The sequence below is a fragment of the Tachypleus tridentatus genome, chromosome 10, assembly GCF_004210375.1.
Source record: "Tachypleus tridentatus isolate NWPU-2018 chromosome 10, ASM421037v1, whole genome shotgun sequence".
Classification (NCBI taxonomy): domain Eukaryota; kingdom Metazoa; phylum Arthropoda; class Merostomata; order Xiphosura; family Limulidae; genus Tachypleus; species Tachypleus tridentatus.
The window spans coordinates 25,584,967-25,603,290 of NC_134834.1; positions in this window are offsets into that span (position 1 = coordinate 25,584,967).

Consider the following 18,324-nt stretch of genomic DNA (forward strand, 5'->3'; position numbering starts at 1 on the left):
TTCATTTTCTTGTAGTTCTCGAGTATATCATCAATCTTTTAATTTCTGTGATATCCTAAGAAGTTTGGATAACCAGTTTGAATTATTTTCAGATAGCAAGTACTTTCTATTTGAGAACTGTTTCAAAATCATCACCCATCAGCACTTCCCGTGTCTGTGGCCCAACAAAGATACTTCCTCTCACTTTTGCTTTACTGACTTTTGGAAACTTTTCAGACAGATATCTGCTACCATTAATGTCTTTGTTAATTTCTTTTATAAAATTCTTCACGAGTTACGTTCGATATGAATTAGGGCAGACAAGCATTTTGAGGATATACTAAAATTATGTTTCCCTGATATGTAATTTTCATTCACTAGCCTTTCCTTCTTTTTATCATCTCGGGTCCCAAAGACAAAACCAACAATGTGTGGTATACTCACTTTGTTGGCTAGAAGGAGTACAGTAACTTTTAGATCGCCACATATATCCCACCTCTTGTGATCATGTCTGATGGTCTCAAGTATCACTTGCATGCTTTGATAAGTTTCTTTTATCTTCCACACCAAGAACAAGAACAATCGAAGACTTGGTGTTCTCATTGTGTACAGCTTTCAGACTAACTTTAGATGAGTTAATAAAAAGTTTCCATTCTTGAGAATGACGTGTCATACGTGTTGTAGCACCTAATTATTCTATGTAAGTGCATGTTGTAGTGCATCAAAATCAATGTTGTCTGCATAGAGACAAAGTGTCATACATGTTGTAGTGCATCAAAATCTGTAGAGACAAATGTTATAGTGCATCAAAATCTTTCATACATGTTGTAGTGCATCAAAATCTGTAGAGACAGTGTCATACGTGTTGTAGTGCATCAAAATCTGTAGTGTCATACATGTTGTAGGGACAGTGTTATACATGTTGTAGTGCATCAAAATCTGTAGGGACAGTGTTATACATGTTGTAGTGCATCAAAATCTGTAGGGACAGTGTTATACATGTTGTAGTGCATCAAAATCTGGACAGTGTGCATCAAAATCTTTGGGACAGTGTTATACATGTTGTAGTGCATCAAAATCTGTAGAGACAAAGTGTCATACATGTTGTAGTGCATCAAAATCTGTAGAGACAAAGTGTCATACGTGTTGTAGTGCATCAAAATCTGTAGAGACAAAGTGTCATACGTGTTGTAGTGCATCAAAATCTGTAGGGACCGTGTTATACATGTTGTAGTGCATCAAAATCTGTTGGGACAGTGTTATACATGTTGTAGTGCATCAAAATCTGTAGAGACAGTGTTATACATGTTGTAGTGAGAAGCAAGACTTTGATGACGACTTTGGTTAATTAAAACCTTTGTTCCTGGAGTTAATAAGTTTCAATGTTGTAAATGAGAGCTAAGAAGTTCCTCATGTTGCTTTGGTAGAAACAAGTTAGAAAACAGATCATTTGTTTCTTCTTGTGTGATCAGATGAGACAGTTTATATTGAGGTGTCACAGGAATAGAGTTACTAGATGAAGACGGTTCATTGTCTTCACAGGATAACGCATCTGGTTCCCAATTCGCTGGTGGATGTGGTACTGGAAGACCATCTCCATGAGGTATTGGTTTTATTATAGATGCAATATCTAGATATTAACGTATTGTTTAGTTTTTACCTGGATACACAGAAACATTAATCATGCAAAAATAACAGTAAAATTATCTTTGGATTTGCACATTATCATGAGAAATAGAGATGACATACTTGCTCTCTTCTTGTTTAGCCACTGTGCCAAGCCAAGTTTGTAAACTGTACTATACACACATGGAGCCCAACGTTGTTCTTAGTGTCTATTTTTATATCTGAAATAGTGATAGTAAGATATCTTTACCTTGTGTGTGATGGTTTTCCTTCATGAAGCTGTCATACATTTTTCATAAATGTAGCAGAAATTGTTTGGTTGACTTTCACACTTTCAAAATTTACTTAAGCTGGAAATTGTCATCATTTTAAAACTCTCTCAAAATTTTAGTATATCACCAATATGATGCAGAAAGAAGATCGACCGTTGTTTTAACTTTACACGGAGCGAGGCAAAGTGATCAACTGAGTGAGAATGAGAAATCTGATTTCACCCTTTCTATGCTTTTTGAATGTTCTAGCAAACTGAAAAAGTAAGGGCGGAGGAGACGAACGTGGAAACGAAACAAAAACAGTGCAATTCGTCATAATTATATCGAGAGCAATTAGCATGATGTTATTTACTGATATTACTTTTATTTCGGACGTGTTATGTACGTTTTGTATTACCATCTCAAATAACCGGAAATTTGTATTTGAACTTAGTAGTTAATTAAATAACAATAAACATTAAATTTATGCTATTTGCCAACAATATTGATAAACACAATTTCCTTTTTTAACACAAATATGTTTTATTATACAAACATAAAAACAATACAATTTATAATAACGGTTATTACTAATAATTATTACAAATGGTGGTTTATGTACAACAGTTTTACGAGCTAACAGACGACACTGAGTCTTATATCCAGTTTAGAAATAAATATTTTATCGACGATTCAGGTCTACGACGAACAAAATAGTTCTGAGTTAATATTGTCACACCACGCTGAAGCTAAAGCCTTTTTTTTTTTTACTGACTGGCCTCACACGGTGTAAAAACCGACTCCAACCAGCAAACATATTTAATGTTCTCATAAAATTCTAACGTCCCAAGTAATTCACTGAAGTTGAAAGGTTTGTGATATTCGAAATCTGTGAACTTTCTTGTTGAAATTTTATATTTTTTCGATTAATAGATGTTAAATCACAATTACAGCTTCCAAGGCCAATAACACACCGACTGTAGCTGTCCAATAATAATCTCGCCTTACGTTTTTAGAGATTTAGCAAAGCTTGGGACAATACTGTCAATCACTAGTATTATACACGCAAACAATATATAGTTAATCCTCACTCAAGAACATTCTACACATTTCGAGAACATGCGAGACTTGCGCAATACACAGTCAAGAATATACGTCACATGTAAAAAACGAAAACTGTACAGAAACAAGCGTCTGTATATTAATAAATGTGGCGAATTCATTACAACATATAAAAATATATTTAGAATCTTAGACCAATTCAGCGAATGTTTGAAGTTATTAAAAGTATTTATCTTGTATCCGTTAAAACTCCAAGTAAAGTTAATTGTACTGTGTTGATTGCTTTGTACGTCATATAATGCTGGTAAAATATTAAGATATTATAATAATAGGACCTTAATATACTTTTTTAAATGAAATACAATGACTTAACTTTGTTTTTATGTATCACACAAAGTGATCTTTAATAATAAAGTTCTTTGTGTCACCGATGTCATTATAATTATCTTTAATTTAAACAGTATGAAAAACACGTCACCAGAAGAACCACAGACCAGGAATTATATGGCTACCAATAATCTTTCCTCAGAATGAAAGTTTGACTCTGAACAGGATGATAACCTTTGTATCATCTGTTTCATGGCGGGAATGTGCTTATTACGGAAGGTTATTTCATATAACTAATTTCTGCACAGATATTGTTAAACCTGTACCTGTGCTTTTATGAGACTGAAACTTTATTTATAAAACAAGAAATAAACCATAACTTGTACACTTATTCATTTCGCTATATTAATGATCTAATATCTACCAATAATAAAATGTTATTCTAAATTAAATATATCCAATAGATCAATAGATAAAAGTAATAATAACTATAATAATATTATTACACATTGCTTAGATTTAAATATTGTTTTCGTCGAAGTCAGAGCATAATTAATCATTTTTAATACAAGAAGGGTTTTTAATTTTCCAGTGTAGTTCTGTTTATAGTATTAACAATAATTGTTATTTCTCAATTAAAAACAAACAAAACGTTTGACACTTTCTAACAGTATCAATCCCTTTATTGCTAATGTTCAAATATTAACAAATAAATTAAAAATAATATTATAAAGTCTGACAAATAATTATAGTTTTACACTTTTAGGCTAAATATGATAACATATTTAAAAAAAATGAATATTTGATTACTGAACTTACTTTTGGAATACATAGAGGTCACTACTTAATTATTTATAAATTTATATAGCCATAAATAGCTATATTTATATTCGTCCTCACTCTGCCTCATGGTCTATCCACTACACGTACGCCAAGTCTCTCTGCCAATAAGTATCAACAATCTATCAAATTTCTCTCAGCCTCATGACTCAAGCAAAATCCTTCCTTTACACGAGCGGGGTTCGGGGGATAACAACACTCCTGAACATTTCACTTAATGAAAGGGCAATATCTTTCCTTTGAAAATTAAATACCCGCAATAATTTATTTTTCTATATATATATTTAGGCATCTGTTCAGTATATCGTGACTGAAGGACCAACTTCAAACAGTTAAACATGTCTCAGCCAACGCTGTTTTGCTTGAAAACATTTTTTTAAAACAAAAAGTTACAGAATTCTTAGTGATTTTCTGTTTACTTTAACACCAGTGAATATTATTTTGTAATAATTATTAAACCATGGAGGCTAGTGGTATTACAAAACTGCAAATAGGGTGAATTACACAACACCTGCAAATGTAAACTTCGTAAAAGTAGTTTTGGTTTTAATAACAGATTTTTCCACAACTCAGACAGTCCGACATGGCCAAGTGTGTTAAGGCGTTCGACTCGTAATCTCGGGTTCGCATCCCCATCGTGCCAAACATGCTCGCCCTTTCAGCCGTGGGGGCGTTATAATGTGACTGTCAATTCCATTATTCTTTGGTAAAAAAGTAGCCCTCTTGTCTTACATTGCTAAATTAGGGACGGCTTACGCAGATAGCCCTCGATAGCTTTGCGCGAAACCAGAAAACAAATCATAATTTAACTACGCAGTTTCCGAATATAATATGTAATTTTTCTATCGGTTTTTGTACAAATCGGGAAAAGAAAACTTTTATTTAGATCAAAGTATTGTTTCATTTACCACACTGAACATTTTTATTATTATGTTTGGGTTCTAGAACGATTGATAAGACTGTCACGTCGCGATTGGTCTAGAGAAATATATAACTGGTGGTTGTCATCATTTTAAGCATAACAAAATGAGACCCGATTTCATTTAGAACGATTTACTTGACCAAAAGTGCATATGCGGTTCGTGAAAAATCTGTATGCGGTGGAGAAAAATGGATATCATTTCAGTATTCGGTGAACAAGAATTACAGTAAAATGCGTAAACATCTCAAAACAATAAAACCATCGCAGGCCTCTGTTATTTCTAATACAAAATTATTTTTATATCTGAGTATAAATCTGATACGTAATAGTTATTGAAAAGGGTAGAGGTAGGAGATCATAAAATTGTAGAAATATAGAGTGGTTTGTTTCTACTATAACACTATTTTATGTCTAACGTTTGTAGAAACTGCTTCATCACAGCTGGTTGTAGTCAACAAAAGGCAGTAGATTGTTTATTGTTTATTTTGAATTTCGTACAAAGCTGTTTTGTTTGTTTGTTTTTTGAAATTCGCACAAAGCTACTCGAGGGCTATCTATGCTAGCCGTCCCTAATTTAGCAGTGTAAGACTAGAGGGAAGGCAGCTAGTCATCACCACCCACCGCCAACTCTTGGGCTACTTTTTTACCAACGAATAGTGGGATTGACCGTCACATATAACGCCCCCACGGTTGAAAGGGCGAGCATGTTTGGTGCGACTGGGATTCGAACCCGCGGCCCTCAGATTACGAGTCTAAAGGCAGTAGAAGTTGACACGTTGTTGACTTAAACACTAAACTCCTAACCTTAATTTGTTCTCCGTGGCTGTTAAGTAGTTCGACGTATCCGTTTGGATCGAGTCTAAATGGTAGAACAACTCCAACGACCACAGACATTTTTCATTATAACCTAATGGTAGCGAAAAAGGCTATTTAAGGAAAAAAAAAAGCTTTATTTTGAACGTTTTGGTTTTGATTTGTACCAATTTCATAATATATTTTTATAGGCGATGATTTGCTCGCCTACTGACAATGTTTGCTTGTTTTAAAACTACACGAGGGCTATCTGCGCTAGCCGTTCCTAACTTTGCAGTGTAAGACTAGAGGGAAGGCAACTAGTTAGCAACACCTACCGCCAACTCTTGGGCTACTCTTTTACCAACGAATAGTAGGATTGACCGGCTGAAAGGGCGATCATGTTTGGTTAATGGGGATTCGAACCCGCGACCCTCACATTACGAGTCGAACGCCTTAACCCACCTGGTCATTCCGGGCCTCATTTAAATAAAGTTAAATAGGTAAACAAATCATGAGTATGTACTGCTTTAGAAACAGTAAATCCCAACCACTAATTAATTATGTTATAACCATAATTTTTAAAAGTCAAAACAAAATATATTAAAATTAAAAAACTAAACAAAATACGCTGTATTTAAAAAAAAGATCCCAGGGTGCAAGCTACAATGTGGGATTATAAAATATATCCTAGATTTTGAAGGTGACTGGGGAGTAGGGTTCACATTGCAGTGGGGATACACCGTCTATAGTCTTAACCTCCAATTTGCTAGTCTCACTTAAGAAATAGACACAATGAGACTAGAAATTTGGAGAGCGAGATGTGGGTGCTGAAGGCCACAACGTCCCACATCTATATCACCCTCCACTGCCTGCAGGTGGTTGTGGGAAGGTGATTGGTATCCCAAGTTAAAACAAGAAAAAGAAAATGATAAAGTAAAATAAAAAAATAAGATACTATTTCTCTACTATGTTATTATTATTACTTTTGACTGCCTATCTTACTGAGATTATAATTATAATCTGATTATAAGACTGATAGACGATGTATTTACACCGCGATGTGGGTCCTATTACTTCACCTCCAAAGCCTAGGATACATTTTATAATCCCACCTTGTATCTTCTACCCGAGGATATATTTTTTTAAATGCAACGTATTTTGTTTAATTTTAATGTGTTTTGTTTTGGCTTAAAATTATGGTTATAATATTTTATATTAATTATATACATATATATATATATATACATACACACACACACATACATAAAAATCGATTATTTCTTAAAACTAATCATATAAGATGAGCAAAATTTCACAACAGGTATATTCTTAATGATAACATTTATTTATCAAAGTACTGTTGAATACTAAATGAAATAAGGCGTGGTATTATCGTCCAAACAAGGTACGGTTATTCCTGCATAATTCTATCAAAGATGGAAACACAGCCTCGTCTAGAATGGCGTAACGTGACAGAGAAATCTTTTTTTTTCCATATTAATCATTCATTGTTAGTGGATGAAGGTCCGATAATGTAGTTTATTTCATTCGTTATTCAGCACCCCTCTTGAAATGAAGATTTATCGAAGAGTTTTTCAATTAGATTTCTAAAAGTCGTCTTGTCATGTAAAACGTTTCAAAAAAAAAAAAAAAGAGATCAGAAAGGTAATTTGTACATCAATCGTCATATCTTCTGTGAGCCTAGTTTTCTAATAACATAGAACGTTCCAGAAGAACGATGCTTGGATATATAGAAGAAAATTGATGAAAATATTTTTATAATTCTTTAAGAGCAAAGCTCTTTGAGTAAAATAAATAAATAAAATGTCTTAGACATATGATTTAAAATAGCAAATGCTGTCTAATTTGAAATGCTACCAGCAGATGGTAGGTCAATCTATATTTCCACTCCAACAATTAATTATTGTGAATATGCATAACTCTCACTAGATGGCAGTACAAACCTCTAGTTACAGGTGTATTCTTAATATATGTGGGTGTTTCGAAGTGAGTTATAAATTATCAGAGTCCTAGCATGGTCTTAGGTTAACTGATGAAAACACAGAATCAAATATTTACATTCTTTCTGCCAAGATGGTACAAGCTTTACAACATTACATAAGTCTGATACTCGTTTGTAAGCAGCAGCTGTAGTTGTTGTCCAATCAGCTTTATTTCCAGGGATCTGAAATTCAAAATCCAAAAATCTAGATGATTATGAGGAACTCGATCAAAAGTTGTACTCTGATCAAGAATACAACTTAAAAACAACGAAATAAATATCTCAGAAGCATACTTTCGGTACTCTGTGACATAACCTTCTCTATCCATAAACTTAATTTTTTGTAACTGCATGGATCACGAGTACTGCTGACTAATTCATCTGGTCACCATTTGTGAAACAAGGATGGCTATATCTGAACCTTGGGATTTCTAACTTAGTCATTTGGCCCATGTATCGTATTACTTAATGTTCAGGCTAAATATACCTTGTACCAGCCTGTTTAAAAGTATTCATATCATACACATTCGTTGATCAGTATCTATTTTGGAATCTGCAATTATGCTTATTTCTACACGAGCTAAGTATTTATGCTATAACTTTTCCTACACTATGTGAACCTTCAGTTAAGGTTGCAAACATTTCGTACACAAAAAATCCAATATTTCAATGGAGTATTTTAATAAAGTTTTGTTTGTAAAAATATCGACTCTGTTTCATTACTAGTACAAATACGAAGTGAATTTCAGGTCATGAATAAAAAGCATTCTTCATCCCAAAAATTTCAGATATTATTTGTGTAATTCCTAAAAACCAAAACAGAAGAACATTCAAATATATTTCAAACGTCTGTTTTCAGTGAAAATTTATATTATTTTCTCTACTCTAACTATAGGGGTCTGCCAATTTTACCGACCTCGTAAACATCATAAGAATATAAATTATGCCTTTTTTGTTCTGTAATGCATACAGATTACAAAAGGAAAACACAAAATTTTAGTATAAGTACTTCAACCCTCATATAACAATACATATCCATTATTTTTATTATAATGGCATTCTAGTCGTGTCTGGTTAACATTACATTAGATGCATTGACGTTTTGCATGTGACTTATGTTATTGTATCCAATAATATAAAACAGAAATGTGTTGACTGTGCTTTAATGGACAAGTATTTGGTAAAATACAGCTATAATTAAATTATCTTACATTATATATGTATATAGATTGTTAAGGTTTACAAATAAGTTCTTAAACTCATTTTCCTTAAAACATAGAACAGTAAATAAATAAGTATAGCGAACAATAATATTTTCTAGTTATGACAACCTTTGTACTCGTTTGCTGTTTACCGTAAGCTGCAAAGCCTTTTCAAATTTGACACGTGAAACTAAATGATAATTTGTGAGGTTTTATATATGCATTTGCTCGACATGGCTAGGTGGTTAAGTCGTTTGGCTCGTAATCTGAAGGTCGCGGGTTTGAATCCCTGTCACACCAAACATGTTCTCACTTTCAGCCATGGAATCGTTATAATGTGACGATCAATCTCACTATTCGTTGTTAAAGGAGTAGCTCAAAAGTTGGCGATGGGTTACAATGACTAATTGACTTCTCTCTAGTCTTATACTGTTAAATTAGGGACGGCTAGTGCAGATAACCCTCGTGTATCTTTGCGCGAAATTCAGAAAAAATAAACAAACATATATACATTTGAAATAACCAAAAACTCATAAATAACTAACTATATAGAAATCATAGAATTCTACCATAATTTATGAAGCTTAGTAGCTAAGCTGTAATTTGTAATAAAAACAATTTGGTTTGAATTTCGTGCAAAACTGCTTAAGGGCTATCTGCATTAGCCACCCCTAATTTAAAATTGTAAGACTAGAGAGAAGTCAACTAGTCATCACCACTCACCGCCAACTCTTGGGCTACTCTTTTACCAACGAATAGTGGGATTGACCGCTACATAATAACGATTCCAAGGCTGAAAGTGAGAACATGTTTGGTGCGACAGGGATTCAAACCCGCGACCTTCAGATTACGAGCCAAACGCCTTAACCAACCTGGTCATGCCGGGCATGTATTTTGGAACTAAAGACTTAATCTATCTGCTTGAAATCGTAGTTAGAAAGAAAAAATGACTTTCAAGCATTTTAGAATGACAGAAAAAGCATTGAGGAGGACATTCGAAGATTGCCATTGTTAATCATGTATCATAGATTGAAGGGGTGTTTCCAAAAATAGAAAGAGGTGAGTGGAACCACTGTGTTTTATTCTGTACGTAGGCCATATCTTAACAAATAAAAATATATGATATTTTTATTTTATATTCTATCTTTCCAATATCAGTAATTTGAGTTTCTCATTTATATGAAACAACAGACTTAATATGTTGACAACACAAATATATGATTCGAACCAGTGCTACATTCAACATAGCATGTGACATTCAAAATCGATATTTAGGTGTGTTCTAATCTACAATTTGATACTAAACTTGTTCACATAAATACACAAAATAATTCATAAAGCAATTCAAAAAAATTTGAATGCAGGTCACCAAAGAGACGGCATGGCCTTCGTACATTTACTGCTCTGTACTTTAAAAAAATAAATTAAGAACTTATCTGTAAATTGTAATAATCTATATACATATATAAATGTATGATAACTGAAATATGACTATATTTTACCAAATACTAGTCCATTAAATCACAGCCAACACAGTTCAGTTTTATATTATTGGAGACAATAACATGAGAATCATGTATACCACGCCAATGCAACTTATGTAATGTGTGTGTTTTTCATAAGAAAGCCTAATCGGGCTATCTGCTAAGCCCACCGAGGGGATTTGAGCCCTTGATTTTAGAGTTGTAAGTCCGTAGATTTACCGCTGTACTAGCGGGATACCTTCTGTAATCTTAACCAGGCACGACTAGAACGTTAACATAATAAAAATAATAAATATGTATTGTTATATGAGGGTTGAAGTACTTACACTAAACAGCTGTGTTTTTGTTTTGTAATCTGTATTTATTATAAAAAGGAGAAAAACATAATTTATATTCTTATGATGGTTACGAGGTCGGTAAAATTGGCAGACCCCTATTGTTAGAGTGGAGAAAATAGTAGACAAAATATAAATTTTAATAAAACAAACGTTTGAAATATATTTGAAGGTTTTTTTTTTGTTTTTGTAGGGATTAAACAAATAATATCTGATATTTTTAGAACGGAGAATACATTTCTATTCACAACATGAAAATCACTTCGCACTGGGATTAGTAATGAAACAGACTTGATATTTTCACAAATAAATTATTGGTAAAAATAGTTCATTAAAACGTCTGATTTTCTTCGTACGAAAATCTTGCAATCTTTACGAAAAGTCTACCAAATTTTACGACGGTATACATACTGCTTGGAAAGTTATGGTAGAAATACTTAGTTCGTGTATGTTATACCAACCCCGTCGCGAAAAAGTTTTAATAACATAAGCACGGGTTTTATATTTTGTATGAGCTGTCTGAACTACTCTGTTGTCTTCACCGAATACAGCACAGTAGGATTTACTGCAAGTCCTAATTATCTACTTTCTGCTATCACTTCTTCAAATGGACATTGGTCAGATTCGGATCACATCACACATGTGGTGGAAACCGTGGGACGGTAATAGGGAGAAGAGAGGTACCCGACTCTTTGGTGCGAGCCCAGCATCTTTTATTTATGTCTCACGTCTTGAATAACCAAAGTCCAAAATGCTGCGAGCTAAAAAAGAAAAATAAAACGGGTAAAGTCTATATGGACAACTGGTTGAACCACCCCGACTTGTTTACATGTTTATAATGATTTCACTATGAATAGGAAATTAAAAGATTCTAAATACACAAAGGAATGTATCTTTCGAGGGTTAAAGTGCTCAATAGCGTTCTTCTAACTGTTGTTTGAGCAACGGTTAAATAAATAGAACGAGTGTATAAGATGGAATGGAACATGGTCTAGCTCGATAATCGTAGGAATATTTTGTTCTTAGGCATGGTAGAGAAGCATAAATTATGGATAATATCACTATAACACATAACACTGTACATGTGAATAGATAACAGGCCTAACTTCAGTGTTGGTTAATCTTAGTGTAGCTGTAGAGTCCAGCTTTTCCTTCTCTTCCTGTAGGCCCCGGCATGGCCAGGTGGATTTAAGGCATTCGACTCGTAATCTGAGGGTCGTGGGTTCGAATCCCCGTCGCACCAAACATGCTCGCCCTTTCAGCCGTGGGGGCGTTATAATGTGACAGTCATTTCTGCTATTCGTTGGTAAAAGAGTAGCCCAAGAGTTGGCGGTGATGATTAGCTGCCTTCTCTCTAGTCTTACACTGCTAAATTAGGGAGGGCAAGCGCAGATAGCCGTCGTGTAGCTTTGCGCGAAATTCAAATATAAATAGCAATAAATCTGTGTATCGGATTTCGACACCCGCGGTGAGTAGCTCACTGATGTGTCACCATTATGCCTGACAACGTGCAAATAACTTTCTAACCCCTAATGTTAGCATAATTCGTCCATAATTGGTTGCATTTAAAGTGCAATTCTATATTTAAAACAACTCTCTAGCCGTTATGTATGTAATTATCTAGGTTATAGAATGGTATTCGTAACCGTACAGAATAACAAATAATAATCGATTAGTTAATCTCTTTGCATACCATGTGTATAATTCCGAATATTATGCGAACTTTTTTAATCTTTATAAACAACTAATGCATTTATAAGATTAAGCAACAAGCTTATTTTGTACTCTTATTTCTTGCTCGACCGATTACACAAGTGAAAAATACCATTTTTTTTTTCTGAAGCGGAAATATTTCCTGTTTCGCTATCGATAAATTACTGAACCCCTATGTTTCAACACCAGGGAAGTGACTTCATGTGTGTAGCTATGCGCGATATTCCAAAAACCAAACATACAATTCTCTACCTGTGCGTCTCACCTTATTCATAAAGAAATTGATATCGTTAAAAACTGTCATTTTTTTTAAACTAGAGAAGCAACGATTCTTTCAGTAATACAAATGAAACTACACTGCTTGAAGTGAATAAACCAAGGCTAATTTGCTCATATTTATCTGATTCTCTATTTATATGTCCCATTTTTTATCAACCTACCCTCCCTAATTTCGTTAATCCATTCTTCTGTCTCGCTTTTTACATATTATCTACCGACATGGAAATAAATCAAGTAAAGCCGTTCAAGTAAGGGGGGGGGACCAACTTCTAAAACAAAAACAAGTAAGATTGCCCTAGAAATTCAAATGAGAACTCTGAATAGTTGTAAATCGGCCATTGCTTAGCGATTGATTTAGCAAGAAGAATTTGACTGAATTTCAGTTATTACGTGCGTATTTGTACTAAAAAGAAAATATAACCCTACGGCGTATAGGAAAAAATCCTTACCTGGCGATCCCGGCATGGCCAGGCGTGTTAAGACGTGCGACTCGTAATCTGAGGGTCGCGGGTTCGCATCCCCGTCGCGCTAAACATGCTCGCCCTTTCAGCCGTGGAGGCGTTATAATGTGACGGTCAATCCCACTATTCGTTGGTAAAAGAGTAGCCCAAAAGTTGGCGGTGAGTGGTGATGACTAGCTGCCTTACCTCTAGTCTTACACTGCTAAAATAGGGACGGCTAGCACAGATAGCCCTCGAGTAGCTTTGTGCGATATTTAAAAACAAACAAACAAACCTTACCTGGCATGTATATTTAACCACTTTCTTTCATCAAAAAGTATTCTATATACATTATTGTGACAGTTAACGGTTGTTTGTATCAGATATTAGCAACAAAATAATCACTCTGAAAAAAAAACCAAAATATTATTTTATTCTAATTGATGATGTTAGCGTGGAGAGATAGGGAACAACGTTAATCATGTAACGTCTAATGAAACTGTCCCATAAATATTAAACACAGAACGTATGTGTCATTTATTTAGGAACTAATCACCATATAAACAATTCGAATTGTCAAAGCTTAACTACCTATACTCTGCTTAATGCGGATATCGGAAAATCTGTAATTAATAATTACTGTAGTCTGCCATCACGTTTTGTAGGCAAGAGTTTCAAAAAAAAAAATTCATTCCACGCTATAATGTCAGACTTGATGATCGAATACCGGGGCAACCCGTTTTTACAAATGTGTTTTTTTTCGTTGTTATTTTCTTTCGGCATGTTCACAAAGAGAAAAGCTAACTAATTATCACCCAACTAAAACTGGTTGGTGTCAGATAACTAAGATGCCAGTATATACTGTCAAGGTCAAGGTTTGCCAATATTTTGCATACACTGGTTTCTATGTTCAGGTATAAATCAGTCCAGAGTTTTTGTTGTGTTTTTAACAAATTAACCCTTAAACACTCATTTTTTTTTCTCTATAGTTTATCTAAGATTAAAGTCCAAATAAAATTCTTAGGTGATTTACCTTTCTGTTTATATTTTGTTTTGAACCACTTAAAGTTTTTCCTTTTGTGTTCTTGCAAAAATTCAAGGTTTGGTTCCCCGCGGTTAACAGAGCGCAAATAGCCCATTGAGTAGCTTTGCACTTCGTGAATAACCCGGTATGGCCAGGTGGTTAAGGTGCTTCAATTCGTAATCTGAGGGTCGCGGGTTCGAATCCCCGTTACACCAAACTTGCTCTCACTTTCAGCCGTGGGGACGTTATATTATGACGGTCAATATCACTATTTGTTGGGGGGAAAAAGAGAGTAGCCCAAGAGTTAGCGGTGGGTGATGATGATTATTTGCCTTCCCTCTAGTCTTACACTGCTAAATTAGGGACGGCTAGCGCAGATAGCCCTCGAATAGTTATGCCCGCAATTCAAGGAGACAAGTACTTGTTTAATCTTGAAACTAAAAAATCGTGATAAATGTGAAAAACGTCGTAGCCGAATAGAAAACAGAACTTGCGCAAAAATATTACATTACATTAATTTTTAATTATGAAAGCTGTGAAATATAAGAATATGTTTGCAACTTCACTGCAGCAGTTATCTCAGTGAAGCCTAACATGTTCTACAGGGAGTAGGGATATCACGTAAACACACACCACATTTTCAGTTATAGATGCATTATAAGAGCAACAGTAAGACTCATTAGACGGCTCAGAGCTAGGAGGTATTTGCAAGTTACCTAATTAACCCTATATCACATGTAATCTTCCACCAAATTTGGAAGATTCTATGCTTGTAGAACACCATATATTTATTCTGGAAATTTAGTCCAAGTCAATCACTAAGTTATGAACCACCTTGATGACGTATAGATATAGCGACTTGAGTATATTTTGCTAATTTGACTTACCTAGTTCTATCAACCATAATATTTCTTTTGTGCACCAAATGTTCGCCATAATTTTTCACCTTTGTTTGTTTGGTTTTGAATTTCGCACAAAGCGGTAGCTAGCCGTCCCTAATTTAGCAGTATAAGACTAGAGGGAAGGCAGCTAGTCATCACCACTCACCGCAAACTCTTTGGCTACTCTTTTTACTAACGAATAGTGGGATTGACCGTCACATTATAACGCCCCCACGGCTGGGAGGTTGAGCATGTTTTTGGCGCGATGGGGATGCGAACCCGCGACCCTCAGATTACGAGTCGCACGCCTTAACACGCTTGGCCATGCAGGGCCATTCACCTTTACTACAGTTAAAAATATATACTCAATGTAATAATTTTTTTTCTTTACCTTTTCTAATCCAAGATTTAGCGTAAAGTCATTATGGAATTATTGTATTGAAATTAAATAACACGCAGGATTACATTTTTTAAAAATAGAATGCGTTCAAGATTATTTTATATTGTCATTCGAAATGCCATTGAAACCATCAAAAGAACGTTTATAATTTTCAAGCCTGGTTTCTACTGTCGATGGTTCTACTGTTTGGTTCCTTACGGTTCCGAGTTTTTTGTTGTTTTTTTCAAGTACAAACTTTTAGATCACAGCTTTCTCATCTCTCAACCGATATGAGATCTAATTACAGTTTTGAACTCAGCAGGTCAAACCTTTTCGATTGATGTCATTGACCACGTCTAAAATATCACTGATTCATTCACTGTAACCCTGCCTAAAATAACATAAATTTGAGTGTAGACTGGTAGAGATTCTGATGAGTAATAAAATCTGATCTGGAATATACGTGCCCCCACTCTTGGTATTGGGGGCACACAAAGTATAGTTAATTAAAAATCAAAAAATGTCATAGATTAGTTTACTGTAATTTTGCCAGAAAATAGTTTAAAATGTTTCGATTATTAAGTGTTTTCTCTTATTTTCAGCTACAAAGTGGACATTTCAGAAAATTTCACACAATTAAAAATTACTGACATCTGATAAAAGAGTGAAAAAAACACAGTTCAATTTTACCAATTTTTGTATTTTTGATATAACACACGATTTATTTATTATTAATTGTTTATACGTGCTGTTCTTTTTCACACGCCCCCCAGTGGCTCATCGGTATATCTGCGGACTTACAACGCTAAAAACCGGGTTTCGATACCCGTGGTGGGCAGAACACAGATAGCCCATTGTGTAGCTTTGTGTTTAATTCAAAACAACAACAACAAATCTTTTCCACACCTCTGCTTTGGCCGTAGTATACTCAGGTTCCTCTGTCCTAAATAGACCCAGTTCTGACATTTGATGAATTAAATATAACTTATAAAAATAACATTTCGCCAACAAACGCAGGCTAAGTTTAGAATTAGATTAATGGACAACATTAGCTTGGCTTGATACATAACTTGTGGATACTATATAATAAACAACTTCCATTTGTAGCACGAACTTTCCGATCCATGTGAAGAGCAGTTGAATGATTATTTAAGTTACTTAGATGTTGTTTCTATATATATAACATTTATTTTAATTACAGATATTACGGATTAAAGGGAAGGAACATTTTAATCTATCTTGGGGACTGCGTTATCCAACCGTATAGATTAAACAGACCTCAATCACAAGAAATGTATTTTTATAAGCTTGCATCTAATCTTTATTTTCACTAGATATGACGTTTATAATACGTCTCGGCATAGCCAGGTGGTTAAGGCACGTGACTCCTAATCCGAGGATCACCGGTTCGAATCTCCATCACACCAAACATGCTCGTCCTGTCAGTCGTGGGGAGTTATAATGTGACGGTCAATCCCATTTTTCTTTGGTAAAGGAGTAGCCCAAGAGTTGGCGGTGAGTGGTGAAGACTAGCTGCCTTCCCTCTCGTCTTTCCTTGCTAAATTAGGGATGGCTAGCGTAAATAGCCCTCGTGTAGTTTTGCGCGAAATTCAAAAGCAAGCAAGCAAGCATTTATAATAAAGCACAATTCAGTTTAAAACTTTCTGCTTTTTTATTATATTAATTTTAATTAGTGAAAACAGACAAAATTAAAGTGAAAGACCGTCTTTCTGCTGAGCCTTTTTAGAAACATCTAAACGATGTTAGTTACAAAATAGTTACTAATAAAGGAAAAGTTGCACAAGTCAATCAGGTTTCAAGAACAAGAAACAATTTATTCAAATAAAATAAATGAACGATAACCACAACCATAATGATAAAAAAAATTGTTATCTCACATGAAGGACCTACTTTTTAGAAAATAAAAGTATGGCTGTTTGTTTTAAATTTCGCGCAAAGATACTCGAGGGTTATCTGCGCTAGTCGTCCCTAATTTAGCAGTATAAGACTAGAGGGAAGGTAGGTAGTCATCATCCCCCACCGCCGACTCTTAGGCTACTCTTTCAGCAACGAATAGCGGAATTGACTGCCACCTTATAACGCCCCCACGCCAGAAATGGCGAGCATGTTTGATGCGACCGGGATTCGAACTCGCCACCCTCAGAGTAGGAGTTGGACGCCTTAACGCGCTTGGCCATGCCGTTATAAATATGAAAATGGCACAAAAACTGTTTTAAATGTACAACATTTCGATAAGATAACGTCATCACCAAGTACCATTCCTGCTTTCGACGACTTTTATATCTTTGTTACGAATTCTGAAGAGAGTTGCTTGTGTGTGTTTTTTTTTTAGCAAAGCCACAATGGGCTATCTGCTGTGTACACCGAGTGGAATTGAACTCCTGATTTTAGCGTTGTAAATCCGGAAGATAATTGTACGGTACGATAGATTTGCGGTGGTGGACAAGTGAGATAGCATACCAGAAGAATACACGTATAACAGTAAAGACAAATTTTTAGACTTGCACAATCTCAAGTGGGACCTGGCACAGTCAGGTGGTTAGAGGCTCAACCTGCAATCTACGGGTCGTGAACTCAAATCCCGTCGCACCAAATATACTCGCCCTTTCAGCCAAGGTGGCATTATAATGAGAGTCATTCCACTATATGTTGGTAAATAGTGACCGTTGTATTAGATATGTATACAGTAATCCACAGTTTATACAGGTGCTAATGTGAGTGTTGTATAACATATCTAATACGAAGGTCACATCTGTACCTGT